Source organism: Meles meles, chromosome 2 (genome assembly GCF_922984935.1).
Source record: "Meles meles chromosome 2, mMelMel3.1 paternal haplotype, whole genome shotgun sequence".
In the NCBI taxonomy this organism is placed as follows: Eukaryota; Metazoa; Chordata; class Mammalia; order Carnivora; family Mustelidae; genus Meles; species Meles meles.
This window is the reverse complement of record NC_060067.1, coordinates 34,758,359-34,775,258: the sequence shown is the minus strand read 5'-3', so window position 1 is coordinate 34,775,258 and position 16,900 is coordinate 34,758,359. Positions and strand designations below refer to the sequence as shown.

The 16,900-nt window shown below is 41.3% G+C and overlaps 1 protein-coding gene across 11 annotated transcripts in view; it reads right to left on the bottom strand.

The window, feature by feature from the left end:
* APBB2 (amyloid beta precursor protein binding family B member 2) overlaps positions 1-16,900 on the bottom strand; it is a 374,559-nt gene that overhangs the window by 229,767 nt on the left and 127,892 nt on the right. The gene's annotated exons all lie outside the window — the stretch shown is intronic.

The window sequence follows — 16,900 nt, the reverse complement described above, 5'->3', positions numbered from 1 at the left end:
CCCAGCCCTGTGCCAGGCATGGGAGCCACAGACAGGAATGAGATGCTGCCTTCATCGTTAAGCAAAGTAAAGTTCAGTGGGGGCCAAGAGATACACATAACCCATCCTCAAGGACAGTGGGATGGGTGCAACGACATGGGTGGGGCACCCAGCCCAGAAATGGAGAAGGTAGGGAAAGCTTCCAAGTAAATGGATTGCCTAATGTATCCTCAGACCGGGTGGGACTTAGCCAGGCTGGGAATGGGAGACAAGACAATGGAAAAGGCAGAGATAAGAAACTGCACAGTGTAAGTCAGTGGTGCTGGCCTCTCTAGGGTGAGGCCAGGAAAGAAGCCTGGAGCCAGATCCTCCCCTGCCCACACGCTCAAGGACTCGGACTTTATTCTGGCGGCAGACAGCCACTGATGGGGCAAACTGGATTTCAGATGCATTCCTCTCTTTTGATGGATTCAAAGAGGGCAGAGTGGAGGCCAGGAGGTCAGTTAAGCCAGTCTGCTTGTTTGATATGAGAAGAAGGGTGGACATTAGCAAACCGGCGAAGAGGGGGAGGAGAGAATTACTACTCGGGAAACATCCAGACCTAAGAGCAGTATAACTTGATAATTAACTACACATAGGCAGTGGGAGTGAAGACTGAGCAGAGAATACAGAAGGATGAACAAGTTTCATAAGGAAGACAAGGGGCTCCATTTGGGGCATTACAGACTGAGGTGTAGAACATTCAGATGGGAACACCCACATATTCTTGAGTGTGAAGCTTGGAGAAGTAACCTGAGCAAAATGTAAAGGCATCTATGTGATCGTTACGCAGAGAGAGCAGAAATTAGGTTAGTGGGTGACAGGCCCCAAAGGAAAGTGGGTAGATCAAGCAGACAGGATGAGGGCTGAGAAGCAGACCCCTCGAGAACGGGAAGAAGGATAGAATGGGCAAAGGAAAAAGACCGAAGAAGAAAGGCAGCGAGGTACCATGGGATACAATGAGATGAATAAAGACGAGAAATGAAAAACATACCTTTGGATTTGCCACATAAGCAATCAACGGTCACCCTGGTTGAGCGTAGTTTCAGTGACATGGTGGCGGCCGAGACGAGAGAGAGCGGAAGAGAAGAGGAGGGAGAACGGACGGTTGCTGGAAGGGGTAAGGTGCTGAGGGAAGTCTGTATCCATGAGCTGAAGGAGTCGGTAAAGAGAGAAAGGCTGAGGGTACAGAAGGAGGAGGGAAAGACGGAGTAAGATCCCTATGGGGGTGGGGGAGAGGGTCGGGAGTGCAGATGAAGGGGTGAACCGGAGCCAGAAGGGAAATCCACAATCCTCTGGTATTAGAGGAACGCCAGAATTAGCGGAATAGAGACAAATCTAGCCAGAGCCAGTCTGTAGGTAAGAGCATTGGGATGTTGGAGGTCACGGGTGCAAACAACAACGATATTGTAGATAAAAGAGCAGGCAAGGCTCTTCACAGAGCAGGGGCTGACCGGTACGTGGCTTGACAACCTAGATCTTAAAAACCTTGGTTTCTCACACCTGCTTCCCTCCAAAACTAGAACAGACCAACTCTGTTTTAAAGTAAGTAAACATAGACACCAGTGCTTATCAAGGGGGTGAGGGGGTCTTGGGAAGTGATCCCCCCCATAGCAGAACTTTGTAGTATCAGAAAACATCTTGTAAATAAAACATTCAGAAGAACACTCTTCTTAAAAAGTGATCTTTGGGGCGCCTGGGTGGCTCTGTGGATTAAAGCCTCTGCCTTCGGCTCAGGTCATGATCCCAGGGTCCTGGGATCGAGTCCCGCATCGGGCTCTCTGCTCAGCAGGGAGCCTGCTTCCTCCTCTCTCTCTCTGCCTGCCTCTCTGCCTACTTGTGATCTCTGCCTGTCAAATAAATAAATAAAATCTTTAAAAAAAAGTGATCTTTGGTTTGTGGTGCCAACCATTCCAAAGGTTTATGTAAGTTCTATTTTATTAAGTGAAACCACTCCCCACCATCTCACAGGGCTTCTGCAGACCCCTTGCAGCATGATGAACTTAATGAAAAGGAAGAGTCCAAAAGCTGAAAGTAAAGGCCAGAAGAGAGGAGTGGAGCCGGCAGAACCCCCGCCCGGGGCTGACCCAGTGTCATGCCTCTTCAGACTGCAGCACTGTCATCCCCCTTGGAGTCCTGCCCCCTCTTCCACCTTGGGTTCTGGCAAATCCCCAAGTGGGTGAAGTGACTTAGTTCTTGGAAAGCATTCCAATAAGGACAAAACAGCAAGGTTCATTAGAAAGTCTACTGCAAAGGAAAACATCTCGGAAAGATTTTCTATTCTCCAGGCAGATTTGGTGATCTCAAAAGTTGTGAGGTTACTCCACAGTCTGGCTGTCCTGTTACCATGAACATCCCCGAGCCGTCTTTGGGACACGGCAGAATTTCAGAACTCTAGATAGACATGTCACCATCGTTGATGGCGGCCAAGAGGGAGATGTTTCCAAAGCCATCCGAGAACCACCTATCCACTGGGCCATCCCTCCTTGTATCCGCAGCGCACAGGGGCGCAGCAAGCAGTCAATAAATACAGGATCAATCAATAAACCGATACCAAAGGGAAGAGTCCTCACAACCATGAGGTAAGGAGGCCAATTAAATGGTGAGAATAGAAATAATCTATTCCTTCCTTTCCCAACCTAACTGACTCAAAGCCAAGCTGCAAATCACACTCAACTGCATTTACTTTCCGTCTCACAAAGGAAAATCTTTATGAACTCGTAAGTGTACACTGTGTGTTAAGTAAGAGGATTCAGAAATAATGGAATTATGGAAACCAGGATGCCTCCTACATGGGAAAATAGGTGAGTGCGAAAATTCTGGGCATACAACAGGATAGAAATTGCCCACTTTACATCTGTCTGCCTTCTTTGTTCTCCTTCTCTGTGAAGGACAGGACGTCATTACCCTCACAGCAGGGCGCCCCTCCTCCCAGATGCTCATTTACACAGCAACCTGCTCAGCTTCAACCCACCGGGGCCACAGAGAGTGAGGACATAATCAGGTCTGGCTTCCTCGGAAATTCAGAAAATTCACTCGTTATGGGTTTCTGTTTTCGTCCTAATATATATCTATATTATTCGTCATTTCACTTCTTTTCCAGCACATAAGCTGCGAGGTATCACCGATCCTACTGAACACATTTTTACACATTACCCAGCAGCACTTCGGTACTGTCTGGAAATAACTTTAATGATAAAATTTCCCCAAAGTGAGGACGAGTGGGTTGTTGCCGTTTTCTGTTTTGGTTTTTTTTGTTGTTGCTGTTGTTGTTTTAGTAGGTATTAGGTGACACTTTTCTGTACAGTTAAAAAATAAAAACTGTCCTGAAAACATCAGATCTGTTTCTGCCCATCTGAGCAGCAGTACCCCAAGAGAGAAAGAAATCTTCAAGACTACCATACTTTTTCCTATGTTTGATTAAGAACACTAAGATACCAAGAGGAACAATGCAGTAGTCCCTGAAAGGCAGGCCATCAAGGGGGACGAGAGGGATATTTATGCCAGTCCACAAAATGTTTAGTGTGCAACTTTTTAATGACTATATTTATGGTAACCTCCATAACATATTCACCAACACAAACACTCTATAAGGACATTAATCCTCAACAAATACACTAATGCTTCCCTCCTCTCCAACAAATTCTTATTATGCTGATGTGAGACAAAAATGCCAAGAATTCTCTCCAAGATAAACATTTCATGGCAACACCCACTCGCTCTACTAGCTCCCTTTTGAACTATTTTATGATATCGCAATATCTCTACTTAGGTATTTGCTGCTTTGGCCCTAAAAGACAAATCTATAAACAAAACACTAAAAAAAGAAAAGAAAAGAAAGAAAGACTTTGCTTGATGAACCATTTTTTGATATGAAAGCTGGTACAAGCTACTAAAAAATTGGTTATGCTCTTCAAAAATAATTTTTCTATAACTCATTCAATTATAATTCTCTGCCTCACTATGCCATTGTAATTTAATACTATGTAATTTCTACTTTTTGGAAACCTCAAGGAGTAAGAAGATACTGAGAGTGATCAAGATTTTCATAACAGTTGAAGGACTACCCACCTAAGTAGTAAAACTAGGGTTTAATTTCAACCATACTGGATTAATTTTTTTTTCTTTCTAAAAGGTAATGCCTTCTCACAGCGTTCAGAATGTAGTTAATCTTGGGTGACATGGGATCATCAATATGACTACCAGTTATCTTGCTGTGTTGGAAGGGGGACCACTAAGGTAAAGGAGCTGGTCTGGCAGAAAGTAGGCAGAAGTTGAGTCTCTACCGCCAGGACCAGAGGTGGAGTTCCTACCAAAGCAAGAGAACACTCCGAGATTGCTGAGGTTCAAACAGCAGGAAAGCATGGGTATAAAAACACTGTGAAGAGCTAAAGGTGAACTCCAAGGTACAGATCTGGGTCGAGAGCTAAGCCAACTCAGGATCCTAGTGGAAGAGAAATCAATGGAGCAGAGGGATGGGATGTAAGATAGATTTTAAATGCGCACGGCTGGGAACCGGACTAGACCTGCCTATAAGGGCCGATGGCAAGACAAGCTTTCAAGGCGCAGGGGGCTGTTTGCTCTTCCACTCAGAGGCTGCTGACTACTCTACTTAAGGAGATATTTTCTCTACCTTTCAGTTTGATTATCTCCTTGCCTTTGCCTCAAGAGTCAAGTCTCACTGCGGTCAGAATACAAACCTTTCCCTTTCCCAAGTCCACTATAGTTTTGGAAACCATATAAAATGTAAAAGTATAAGAGAACTAAAGTTAAAGATGCCAGAGTCCAGATAAGGTCTGAAGGGCACAGTGCACAGACTCTGAACCCATATGTGGGCAGCTGAGATGTCTTTTTTCTTTACACCTTGGTTCTTGCAGAATTCAAATAGGAGGGCTCATTTGAAGTCATCTGGTACAAATACTGCCAGGCCTAAAACGTGCCTTGGGGGTGATAATCTGTAAGTTGACTACTGTTATTTAACAAGGATTTCCTTTAGAGAAATCCAATAAGCTGAATGTCCAGAAATAGCATGGAGTCAATTGCTCTGATGGGAAGTATGTGTAGATGTGGGAATAAACTCACAACTTGGATGAGTGAACGCTTTGCCATTGGAGACGTAAGTGGTTGGGGGTGAGTCGATTAGACTTCCATGCTTCATCTATAAAATGGATTAATGATACCTACGCCATGCGAAGGAGTGAACGAGAACAAATGTATGGCTCAGCTGATATCAACAAATGTCAGTTAAACCTTAATTAAGTAGGAACACTGCACGTAAGCCCCTATGACACAAGGATCTTCATTTAGAGCTGAGAAAGCCATCCACCTCGTGCTTTTCACCCAAATCTTGCCAACTCAAATGATAAGATTCCTTCCCCAAATTATTTTCAACAGAACTTTCCTTTTGGTTTATAAAATGTTTTTAACTTAATGGCTTAAATAAGAAGCAAAGTACTACTGAATTTTCAGATTAAAAAAAATGACTAGAAAGTAAAACTTCCCCATTATGACCTCGATTTGTTTCTTCCTTAACTTTTTCTTATCCAAGTTAGTTCTTCTCTTTTCCCCATTTTTCTTTTTTCAATCTCTGTGGATCTTTTTTCGCACTTTAAGTTGAGGTCTGCCACAACGGTAAAATGCTATGTAGAAGTTTACAAAGCACTTTCATTTACATTACCTTATTTCCCTTCAATTACTTCTACTTGCCTCTCCCTCATTTTCCTTGCCCCACTTTCCAAAACACAGGCAGAACTTTCTCCAATCAGCAAAGAAGCCATTTTTATCCTCCCAACTGCCAACACATTAATACACAATACTTTGCCGAGTTGTCTAACGCAACGTAGACTATCTACAGTATACCTAAATCCTAACACCTCCAATTTTCCTTGCAAATAATTTTTTTTTCCTCCCCTGGTGAAGATCTTTTGAAGTTACAATACCGTGAGAAATGCATAAATGTACCAACATCTTAAAATAAGACAGGTGAATCCCTTTAGGAGTCATTGAAAATAATAAATGAAAAATAAAAGGAAGAGGTGAAAAAAATTACAGAAATAGAAAGAACAAAGTTCTTGTTTCAGCTTTCAGTGAAATTTCCATCATCTACCTCATCAGAGCTATTTGTTCTCCAAGCTCCACATGAAAGTAACCTGATCCTTAAATCTGTGCAAACCACAAGGGATGCGCCCATCTCATTAAAAAAGATGATCCTGGCGCCTGGGTGGCTCTGTTGGTTAAGCAACTGATTTCGGGTCAGGTCATGATCCTGGAGTCCCTGGATCGAGTCCCACATTGGGCTTCCCTGCTCAGCGGGGAGTCTGCTTCTCACACAAGTGTGTGTGCACGCACACACACACTCTCTCTCTCTCTCTCAAATAAATAAATAAACAAATCTTTAAAAAAAAAAGATGATCTTTTGAGTTATGATAATGAGAAAGAGCATCTATTTTTGGTTTTAAGGGCAGAAGCATTTCCTGCTTGTTGCTCACAAGCAGTGACACTTCTAGTAAGCTTTAGCACAAAACAGATGCGTGGTGCTCTTTACCTATCATGATGAAAACAGGAAAATTCCAATAGAAATGTTTCCTCTCTGGGGGCGCCTGGGTGGCTCAGTGGGTTAAGCCTCTGCCTTCGGCTCGGGTCGTGATCTCGGGGTCCTGGGATCGAGCCCCACATTGGGCTCTCTGCTCAGCAGGGAGCCTGCATCCCCTCTCTCTCTGCCTGCCTCTCTGCTTACTTGTGATCTCTCTCTCTGTCAAATAAATAAATAAAATCTTAAAAAAAAAAAAAGAAAGAAAGAAATGTTTCCTCTCTGAACCTCTACATACTCTCAATCTTGATTTACCAACAAAGAACATGAGGTGTCTGAAACAGAAAAATATTAATTCTACCATGGGAAGGTAAACATTATTTTTCTAAAAAAGGATTCTGGATTAGGAATCCAATCAGATTTCCTCTACATTTATTCAAATCCTGCACGACACAAAACCTTTAAAATGGGAACTGGCTTCCTCTTTGCTTTTTAATGGTTCACTAAGACCCATAATAATTTTACAGTAATCCTTGCTATAGCTTAATAATATGTTAAATACTGTAAAAAAAAATCAGCTCTTACTCTTAAAATGGGAGTACTAAAAAATATTTAAGGGAAAGGTTGAAAGAGAAATCATATATGGTCCTGATCATGCTATGGGTAGTTACATGTTCAATAATGTAAGCTTTGGCACGTTATAGACCTTTCCACATTTTACATGAGATACTCTGGGTGATTTTATCCCAGAAGTGGAGAAGATGTCACGGTCTGATGTTGTTCTGTAGAATTTATAGAGATAACTCATGGAAACTCAGTATCCCCTACAATGCAATTGGGTCCACACAGAAAAGAATGTTTTTCCACCTTGGATACAATTCAAGTCAAACTAGTAGGAAATCTAAGAAAGATAGACCCAAGGGAGATTAAAGCCATGAAAATTCCTAGGGGATGGAGGTCATTTCTTTGTAATGTTGGAAACAGTATGCTATTCTTGTGACTGCATTTAAGGTCACACTTGGAATCTATACCTTAGAGATAATCAACCCTTTTTCCTATTATGTACTCAAATCAAGAAAGGGTGACACCCAGTTCATTTTGACAGTGTCAGCAATAATTTTTGAATGACACTGGAAAGTACAGTAAATGGAATCCATCCTGGAGTAACCAAATAAACTTTTCTTTAATGGACCAGATAACCATGAATCCGAATTGAAAGGCCAAATCTCAAAAGTCCATTAATAAGGATTTTCAGTTGTATGTGGTAGATTACAGTCACATGCTTAACTCCATTCCCTCCGAAACCCACAAATGATACTAGGCCAGGGGCAGAGATAAACTCACAAAGGGACAAGAGAAGGGAAGAGGAGGAAATTAACGGAAAAATGTTTGGAAAATAGAAATCTGGCCAATGATGAGTAAATTTTCAATGCAGGGACAGACAAAACTTAAATGCCTACAGACTGAACTATCAGAAGCAAGGAAACCAATGTGGGGCACAGAATGTCAGGAAAGTATAAATTCAAGCACAGTGACCTCAATAGTCCAGGCTGGAAGGAGAGGGCAGTGTGGGGGTACCACTGAAAACCAGAGGATGGCTTGCAAGATGTTTGAAGGAGTAAACTTCCAGGTCCTTCCTCAGCCATGAAATGGGTCAACTGTCTCTCCTTCCCCCCGAGGTTTGCCGCCTGCAAAGGTTATACTTGAGAAGGTCTGGCCTCGGGGACGCGAGGAACAGCGACACAGGTGGAGGCATCACCTGGAAAGAAAGGACTGAGTAGAAAGAGTACACTCTGAACGGAGAGACTCAGAGCCCGTTCTTCTGCTGGGCTCCTAGAGCAGTGGCTACATAGGCGATGGGAAGAATTTTCTGAAGAAACTAACCTGCCCAAGAAAAGGGATCTACAATTACTAAAACTATGGAGAAGGGGGTTTCTGAAAGAAAGAGTCACTCTGTAGTAAGGCCTCCAGCTGACAAGAGAGAGAGCTTGTCAACCTGCTCACGCAGAGTTTCCAATCAGTTTTCAGGGTCTCCACATACATCACATGGACAGCAAACTACCACCAGACACGTGATAAAGAGCCTAATGTGACAACCAGCAACTTTAAAAGGAAAGAGAGTCAATGCTGGAAGCAGGAGAAAAAACTTCACTTATACATTATGAACTGCGAGGGGTAAAAGATATTACATCCATAAAGCAAAAAAGAATAGGATGCTATAAAAAACAGAAATATTGCAAGAGCAAGAAGGAATTCTTAAAAATTAATATTATGATCACAGGCATAAAAAATCCATAGAATAGTTAAAAGATAATAAACGTAAATGTAAAGAGAGCTCAGTGGGTTAAAAGCCTCTGCTTTGAGCTCAGGTCATGATCTCAGGGTCCTGGGATTGAGCCCTGCATCGGGCTCTCTGCTCAGCAGGGAGTCTCCTTCCTCCTGTCTCTCTCTCTGTGTCTGCCTCTCTGCCTACTTGTGATCTCTGTCAAATAAATAAATAAAATCTTAAAATAAAAAAAGAAAGAAAGAAAGAAATGCACTGAGAAAGGTCAAATATGCCTAAATCTTTACGTTTTAAGCATGTAAAATGTAAAATGTAAAACAGAGCTAACTCCTTAACTTCCTTCATAGGAATTCAATGTTTAATGTGTAAAATTGGGGGGAAAAATTTAAGAAATACTAATATAAACATTTTAATTAGCCATATGGAAGGACCTTACCTTCCCAAGAGTAAAAGAAAAAGATGTAAGAACAGAGGTCAGAAAGTTTTTTTTAACAATAAATTGAAGGAAAAATACAAAAGTTCCAGCATTTGACAAAGAAGAGTTCCAGAAAAGAAAGAATACAAAAAACAATGGGAAGAAAATTATCCTCCACCCCCTCGACACACCAAAATCTTCACAATGAATGAAAAAAGTTATAGAGCAAGGAACATTATCATGGAATTGCAGAACATTCAAAGATTAAAAAAAAAAAAAAAAAAGACTCTAGAAACTCCTCCCAGTCCCTCAAAAAGTTTACATATAAAGTAACCAGAATCAAAAAGGCATCCAACAATTCAATAATAAAATTGGAAGTGGAAGAAAATGGAACGAGGCCTCCAAAACTCTCAGGGAAAATAATTTCCAACTTTAAATTCTATATCAACTGTATGTGAGGAGAGACTAAATGATATTTTCACACATGCCAGATCTCAAAAAAAAAAAAAAAACCATCATACACACTCTTTCTCAAGACACAACTGGGCGATGTGCCTTCTCAGAAGAGAGATAAAACCAAGAGAGATGCCACCCATCCAGTCAATCAAGAATTGCCAACATGATAGTGAAGGAAAATTCCAGGTCAACAGCTGTGCGTAAGGCCCCAAGAGTAAATGGTTCAGAATGGAGCAGGCAAGCAGAAGGCTCTGAAAAAATATCACACGTGCAAACACACACACAAGATACAAGAAACAAACCATTGTGTTTGACCTTATTTGAGAATTTGGGGATGGGGCACCTGGGTTGCTTAGTCGGTTAAGTTATCTGACTTCGGCTCAGGTCATGATATCAGGGTCTTGGGATTGAGCCCCACATTGGGCTCCTTGCTCAGTGGGGGAGCCTGCTTCCCCTTTGCCTGTCCCTCCCCCCCACACACACTCATGCGCGCACACTCGCTCTCTCTCTCTAATAAATAAGTAAAATCTTGAAAGAAAGAGAAAAAGAGAGAATTTGGTGATGCATAAGTGAATCAAAAAAGAGAAATTTTAGTATGCTGCACAAGGAAGAAAATAAAATCATAGTACACTACATAACTTAGCTGTGAAAAATATTTACAGTGAAAACAAATTGAGATACAGCTGTCTTGGAGCGTGAAAGGGCAGGTATTTCTGGGACAGAAAATAAAACAGAGCTAACTCCTTAACTTCCTTCATAGGAATTCAATGTTTAATGTGTAAAATTGAGGGAAAAAATTTAAGAAATACTAATATGAACATTTTAATTAGCCATATGGAAGTAAATAAAAGCAAAAGAGCTAGATGAATGTAAAGTAATTGCCTCTCAGAGGTAGAAAATGACAATCCAAATAAGCAGGCAGGAATTTATAAGCTATATATGTATTACTGCAAATAAAAAATACATTTTAAAATGGTAGAAATTAATCAATAAATATGTAAACCACCGAACCACATAAGCCCAACTGATAATGTGAAATTTCATTCTATATATGTTAACAGATAAATCTAAATCTATTTCTTCTAGTTAATCAAATTGCTAAAATTCACACTTTAATGCATTTTATCTTTAAGTAGCAAAAAATGCACTGAGAGGGGCACCTGGGTGGCTCAGTGGGTTAAAAGCCTCTGCTTTGAGCTCAGGTCATGATCTCAGGGTCCTGGGATTGAGCCCTGCATCGGGCTCTTTGCTCAGCGGGGAGTCTCCTTCCTCCTCTCTTTCTCTGTGTCTGCCTCTCTGCCTACTTGTGATCTCTGTCAAATAAATAAATAAAATCTTAAAATAAAAAAAGAAAGAAAGAAAGAAATGCACTGAGAAAGGTCAAATATGCCTAAATCTTTACGTTTTAATTAGCACATAATGAAAGAGTCCCTGGACACCAGTGCACAAGGAAGAATCAGCCATCCTCGTCATCACCTAGTTCCTTAACTGCAGCTGTAGATGTGTTGGCCACTCCCCTTCTTCCAGAGCTCCTACTATGGCTTCTTACAGTGAAGATTTGTCTTTACTGAGGGGTTCAGGATGGAGAATATCCAGCATCTGTACCCCCTCCCTATATCTGGGAAATTCCTCATCATGTGAGCACTTATGAGAGCCATACTTTTCAACACAAAGGCAAAAATGGCTGGACACTCACCTTCCCAGACTCCCTTGCACCTAAGGCATGGGTACACGACTTAGCCTTGGCCAACCCTGGATCTAGAGCTGGAGACCCAAAGAGGCAGGAGCAGAAGGCAATCACCGTAGGTAGGGAAAACGGCAACAATATCCGGTACCAGAAGTTGCAAAGGCTGAGATAACAGCATTGGTAGCAAGCCTCTGATCCCATTTGTTGTGGTCAGTGTGAACAAGCATGGTGTTGTGTCCAGTAATAGAGTCCATCCAACCCTGCATAAAACTAATCATATCATATGACCTTAGCGATGAATCTGGATGTATAGTCTCTATTTGCTCCTGTCTTTTTTTCCCAACTTCCAGCAGTTCCAGAAACTACTCAATATCCTCTCAATAAATTCCTGCTCTGCTGAAATCATTCAGCTAGTCTCCATCACATCTAAGAAACCCTGCCTGATCTCTTGACCCAGGAGAACCAGGAAGAGATGGTTGTCTACTGAAGGTAAAAATGAAATGTTTATGCTCCACAAGATACCAAAGCAGAACCAAGAACATTTTTCCATGGGGAAACATGGGGGGAAGGCTAGGTTGTAAGGTACAAAAAGAACAATGCTGCTGGAATGTTGTGGGTTAGAGAAGTTTCAACAGACTCGTCCATTCTTTTTTTTTTTATGATTTTATTTATTTGTCAGAGAGAGATCACAAGCAGAGGGAACAGCAGGCAGAGGGAGAAGCAGGCTTCTCACTGAGCAAGGAGTCCAACACAGGACTTGATCCCAGGACCCTGGGATCATGACCTGAGCCACTGGCAGATGCCCAACCAACTGAGCCACCCAGTCAACCCAGGCTCATCAATTCTTCAAATTGGTTTCTCACTTTGGAAAACACAATCCTAGGGGTGCCTGGATGGCTTAGTAGGTTGAAGCCTCTGCCTTCGGCTCAGGTCATGGTCTCAGGGTCCTGGGATCGAGCCCGGCATCGGGCTCTCTGCTCAGCGGGGAACCTGCTTCCTCCTCTCTCTCTGCCTGCCTCTCTGCCTACTTGTAATCTCTGTCTATCAAATAAATAAATAAAATCTTAAAAAAAAAAAAGACTCTAAAAAAAGAAAACACATTCCTAGTTCAAAACCATGAACCGACTTTATAACCAGCCATGAGAATGTAATCCGGTTGTGAACTGGGAGTTGCCACTATTTACATCAGGCGAAAGACTCACACTGACCATTCTTATTGTTGTGAGTGGGCAGGAGAGCAGTGGGTGAGGAAGAACAATTTTCTGTGTCTTTCTGCTTAAAACAGAGTTCTCTGAGAGATGAGGCTGTTTGAAAAGCAGTGGTCAAGAACTGCACGTGAATATGAAAATGCAAACCGAGGCACCCGAAGGTTTATGTTCAACTGTGGGACCATCAATATTGGGGGAAAGCCACATCCATCAGCTGAGCATACGATAGCATTTTTAGTTCCGAGTCGCAGAGAGCTGAACCCTAGGCAATTTATCTGCATACGTCTCAGGCTAACCACACAAATTTTGCAGACGAAGCTAGAAGTTAAGATAGATAGCTTAGAACAAACTGTTGATGTGACCAAAAGGGCCTCATAAAAGAGTCAAATGCAGTCATGACATTAATAGAAACAGGGATGGCAAAGAAAGCAAGCTTCACTCTGTGGTAGCTATTGTTTCTGGAAACTGAAGAAGTCTTTCATGACCAAGTAGAGCGACAGTTGAAGTCAAGATACAGCACAACTACGGTTTTTGTTAGTCGTACAGAACAAGGTTATACATACCCTGCGAAGAAGGCTTATGAAATAAAAACAAAGCCCGACATGTGCATATAATTTCCCTGCCTGGGGCCTTATTTCATAAAGACTTGCCAAGGGATCCATCCCTCAGTCACAGAAGTCAGGCTATAAATCACCTTGGGAGAAATTAATTGTATTTCAGTGGTGATGTAAATGCTACCTCCAACTCTATCGTCTGCCAAACCATCTTTACCATTTACCTCTGTGCAGTCAGTTTCCATGAAATATCTAATGGCCTCTAAAACAAGAGTTTCATTCCACAGTTGTCCAAGTGAATTATACTGTGCTCACACAGTGTTTTGAAAAGCTGAGATAAATTTATCTCTGCCAGTCCCAGATCCACAGCCACCCCGCCTTGTTTCATCTGGGGATCACAATGGACAGTGATTCCACACAGCAGTATGTGTGTATCAAAGTAAATATGCAATCCAATCACCATGGCTCTGTAGAGAACAAGGCACAATTCAGCTGTTTAGGTTTCAGAAATGAAAAGAGAAAAAGGGAGGGAAAAAAAAAAAGATAAAAAGATCCCAAGAAATCAGTCTCAAGAGCTGTTTCCAAGACTACCTTTTTAAGAAATTTAAAAATAAGGACCAGTTTCTTTATGCATAAGTGTAAAGGGAGCAAATTCATAGCTAGCTAATGAAACTCAAAATGGTGGAACCATAAAGGGCTATTTCCAAGACATATTCATTGTATCCAAAGCCTGATCTACCACTTAGGTATACAGAAAGATCTCTTTGTTTTTCCTCCCTCTCCAATGGCTTAAGAGATCATCCAGAAATTCACACAGAAGGGTTTTATTCTGATTTGTGTAGGTTCTAGTTCCAACCATTATAAGTAGCGAGTTTTATACATTTCTGCTGATTCTCTATTGGATTATATAATCTCACAAATATCTTCTTACTCTGGATTTTTTTTTTTTTTTTTTTTACTAAGCAAATACAACAAGATGTTATTAAAATAGCACTGATTTCACTAATATCATAGAATGGACACTGATAACTAATGAAGTTCTAAGGCAAGAATCCAATGGTGGAAAAAGGTAACTGAAAGCATGTCTAATGAACCACTGACCCTTCGACACATTGCAAACACAGCAATGTGCAGCAGGTGTGGAAACACGTGAGGCACGGGCCACCGGGGGCTTCACATATTTGAGCAACACAGCACATGGGGCTGTGAACACACACTGAATCAGAGTCCTCCCAGAAAGACTGAGACTTCAAGGAAAAGAGGTTGGATAATATGGGGCCGTATTCTGCCAGATCATTAAGCCTGTTAGACACATTATTTTTTTAAAAATCTTAACGTGACATGGATATGTCCACACCTCTTCTATCATAAAGGATACCAGTTAACAGTGTTGTCAAATTAAATTTCATGCAGTTAAGGGATTTTGCCGTATCTTGCCAAGATTACTTGGCAGTATTTACTTTTGACTAGTCTGAGTCTCCCACTGGACTCTGAGATATTAGAGGTTAGAGGGGTAGCCCTACTGAACTTCTCACGCTTTGCTCTTGGCACCTGCTGAACACATAACAACCCAATGTATTGTTGATGATGAATAATGATGAACGGTGCTACAGGAGGAGCTATTTGGTGATTTATCTGAATACCGAGATTGATTCTTATCAACAAAATGGTTCAGGGGGCTTCCACAAAGCTACATCTCATTAAGAAAATCATAGAAATTAATATTTTAAAATATGCAAAAGAGGTATTCATTGAAGCATTATTCATAATAGGAAAAATGACTTTCTGAATTTTCAAAAAATTGGGTAATGTGCTGTTCTAGCATGGCCAGCCACTTGACAGATTATGGAACTATTAAAAATGACAAATATGAAGGCCTACAACAGAGGAAAATTAAAATCCAATGCTAATAAAACAAATCATTTTAATCATAGAAGGCTGAAAGATTTTCCTTAAGATCACAAGGATGCCTGCTCTTGCCACTTCTGTTCAACAGGGTGCTGGCAGTCCTAACCGGAGCAATTAGGCAAGAAAAAGAAATAAAAAGCATCCAAATTGAAAAGGAATTAATAAAAATATCTCCATTCACAGATGACCTGAAAATCCATCACAGATGTAGAAGACCCTACAGATTCTACAAGAAATAATTCAAACTAATAAACGAATTCAGCAAAGGTATAAAATCAACATGCAAAAACCATTTGTGTTTCTATACACTAACAATAAACAACCAAAATGGAAATTAAGACAACAATTCTATTTAGAGGGGGTGCCTGGGTGGCTCAGTGGGTTAAAGCCTCTGCCTTCGCAAAGCTCAGGTTATGATCTCAGGGTCCTTGGATCAAGCCCTGCATCGGGCTCTCTGCTCAGCGGAGAGCCTGCCTCCTCCTCTCTCTCTCTCTGCCTACTTGTGATCTCTGTCAAATAAATTTAAAAACAACAACAACAACAACAACAACAAAACATTCCTATTTAGAATAGCATCAAAAAGAATAAAATACTTAGGAATAAACTTAACCAAGGCAAAAGCTCTACCCACTGAGAACTACGAAATGTAGTTAAAAGAAATGAAAAAACAGTCAAATTGAAAGACATCCTGTGATCATGGACTAGAAGACCTGAAATTGTCAAGATGTCAGTACGACCCAGAGTGATACACAAATTCAAAGCAATCCTTATCAAAACCTCAGCAACATTTTTGCAGCAATAGAAAATCTGCACATCTTCTCTCTTTAAATAAACTTTAAGGGTGAATCACTCCAAGTTACCAACAAACACTTATAATTAAACTATGAAGTAATACATTGAAGATTGCAAACTGGAAGCTACTGTTTAGACACAGAGAGGATCCAACATTTAAAACAGAGTGGCATTGGGTTACTAGAGAGGGAGGGGAGTCAGAGGGCGGGTTTAAATAGGTGGTGGGTATTAAGGAGGGCGCTTGTGATTAGCACTGCATGTTGTAGGTAAGTGATGAATCACTAAATTCTACACCTGAAACTAATATTACACTGTATGTTAACTAAATGGTACTTAAATAAAAACTTGGGGGAGGGGCTCCTGGGTGGCTCAGTGGGTTAAGTCTCTGCCTTCAGCTCAGATCATGATCTCAGGGTCTTGAGATCAAGCCCCACATCAGGCTTTTTGCTCAGCAGGGAGCCTGCTTCCCCCTACTCTGCCTGCCTCTCTCTGCCTACTTGTGATTTCTCTCTCTCTGTCAAATAAATAAATAAATAAAAACTTTTTAAAAATAAAAACTTGGGGGGGGTACATGTTTTAAAATGAAAAAAAAAAAAAAAAAAAACAGAATGGCATTATCACCAATATACAGGCTGACAATGGACCAAAGTCATGACTGTTTGAATGAGGCAATCATAGGGGAGACATGGGAAGTCTGTCCTATCAGAAAACAAGCCTATCACTGTACTTAAAAGCACACCAAGAGAGGCGCCTGGGTGGCTCAGGTGGTTGAGCAGCTGACTCTTGAACTGGGCTCAGGTCATGATCTCAGGATCCTGGGATCAAGTCCCGAGTCTGGCTTCATGCTCAGCATGGAGTCTGCTTGAAGGATTCTCTCTCTCCCCCTCCTGTTGCTCTTCCCCCACAGTTGCCCACTCTCTCTCTCTACCCCAGATAATCTCTCTCAAATAAATAAATAAATAAATCTTAAAAAAAAAAAAGGGGGGCACATCAAGCAGATAGTATCATGTCAAAATGATGGGAGGAATGGCCTTCTCCAGCAGACAGAT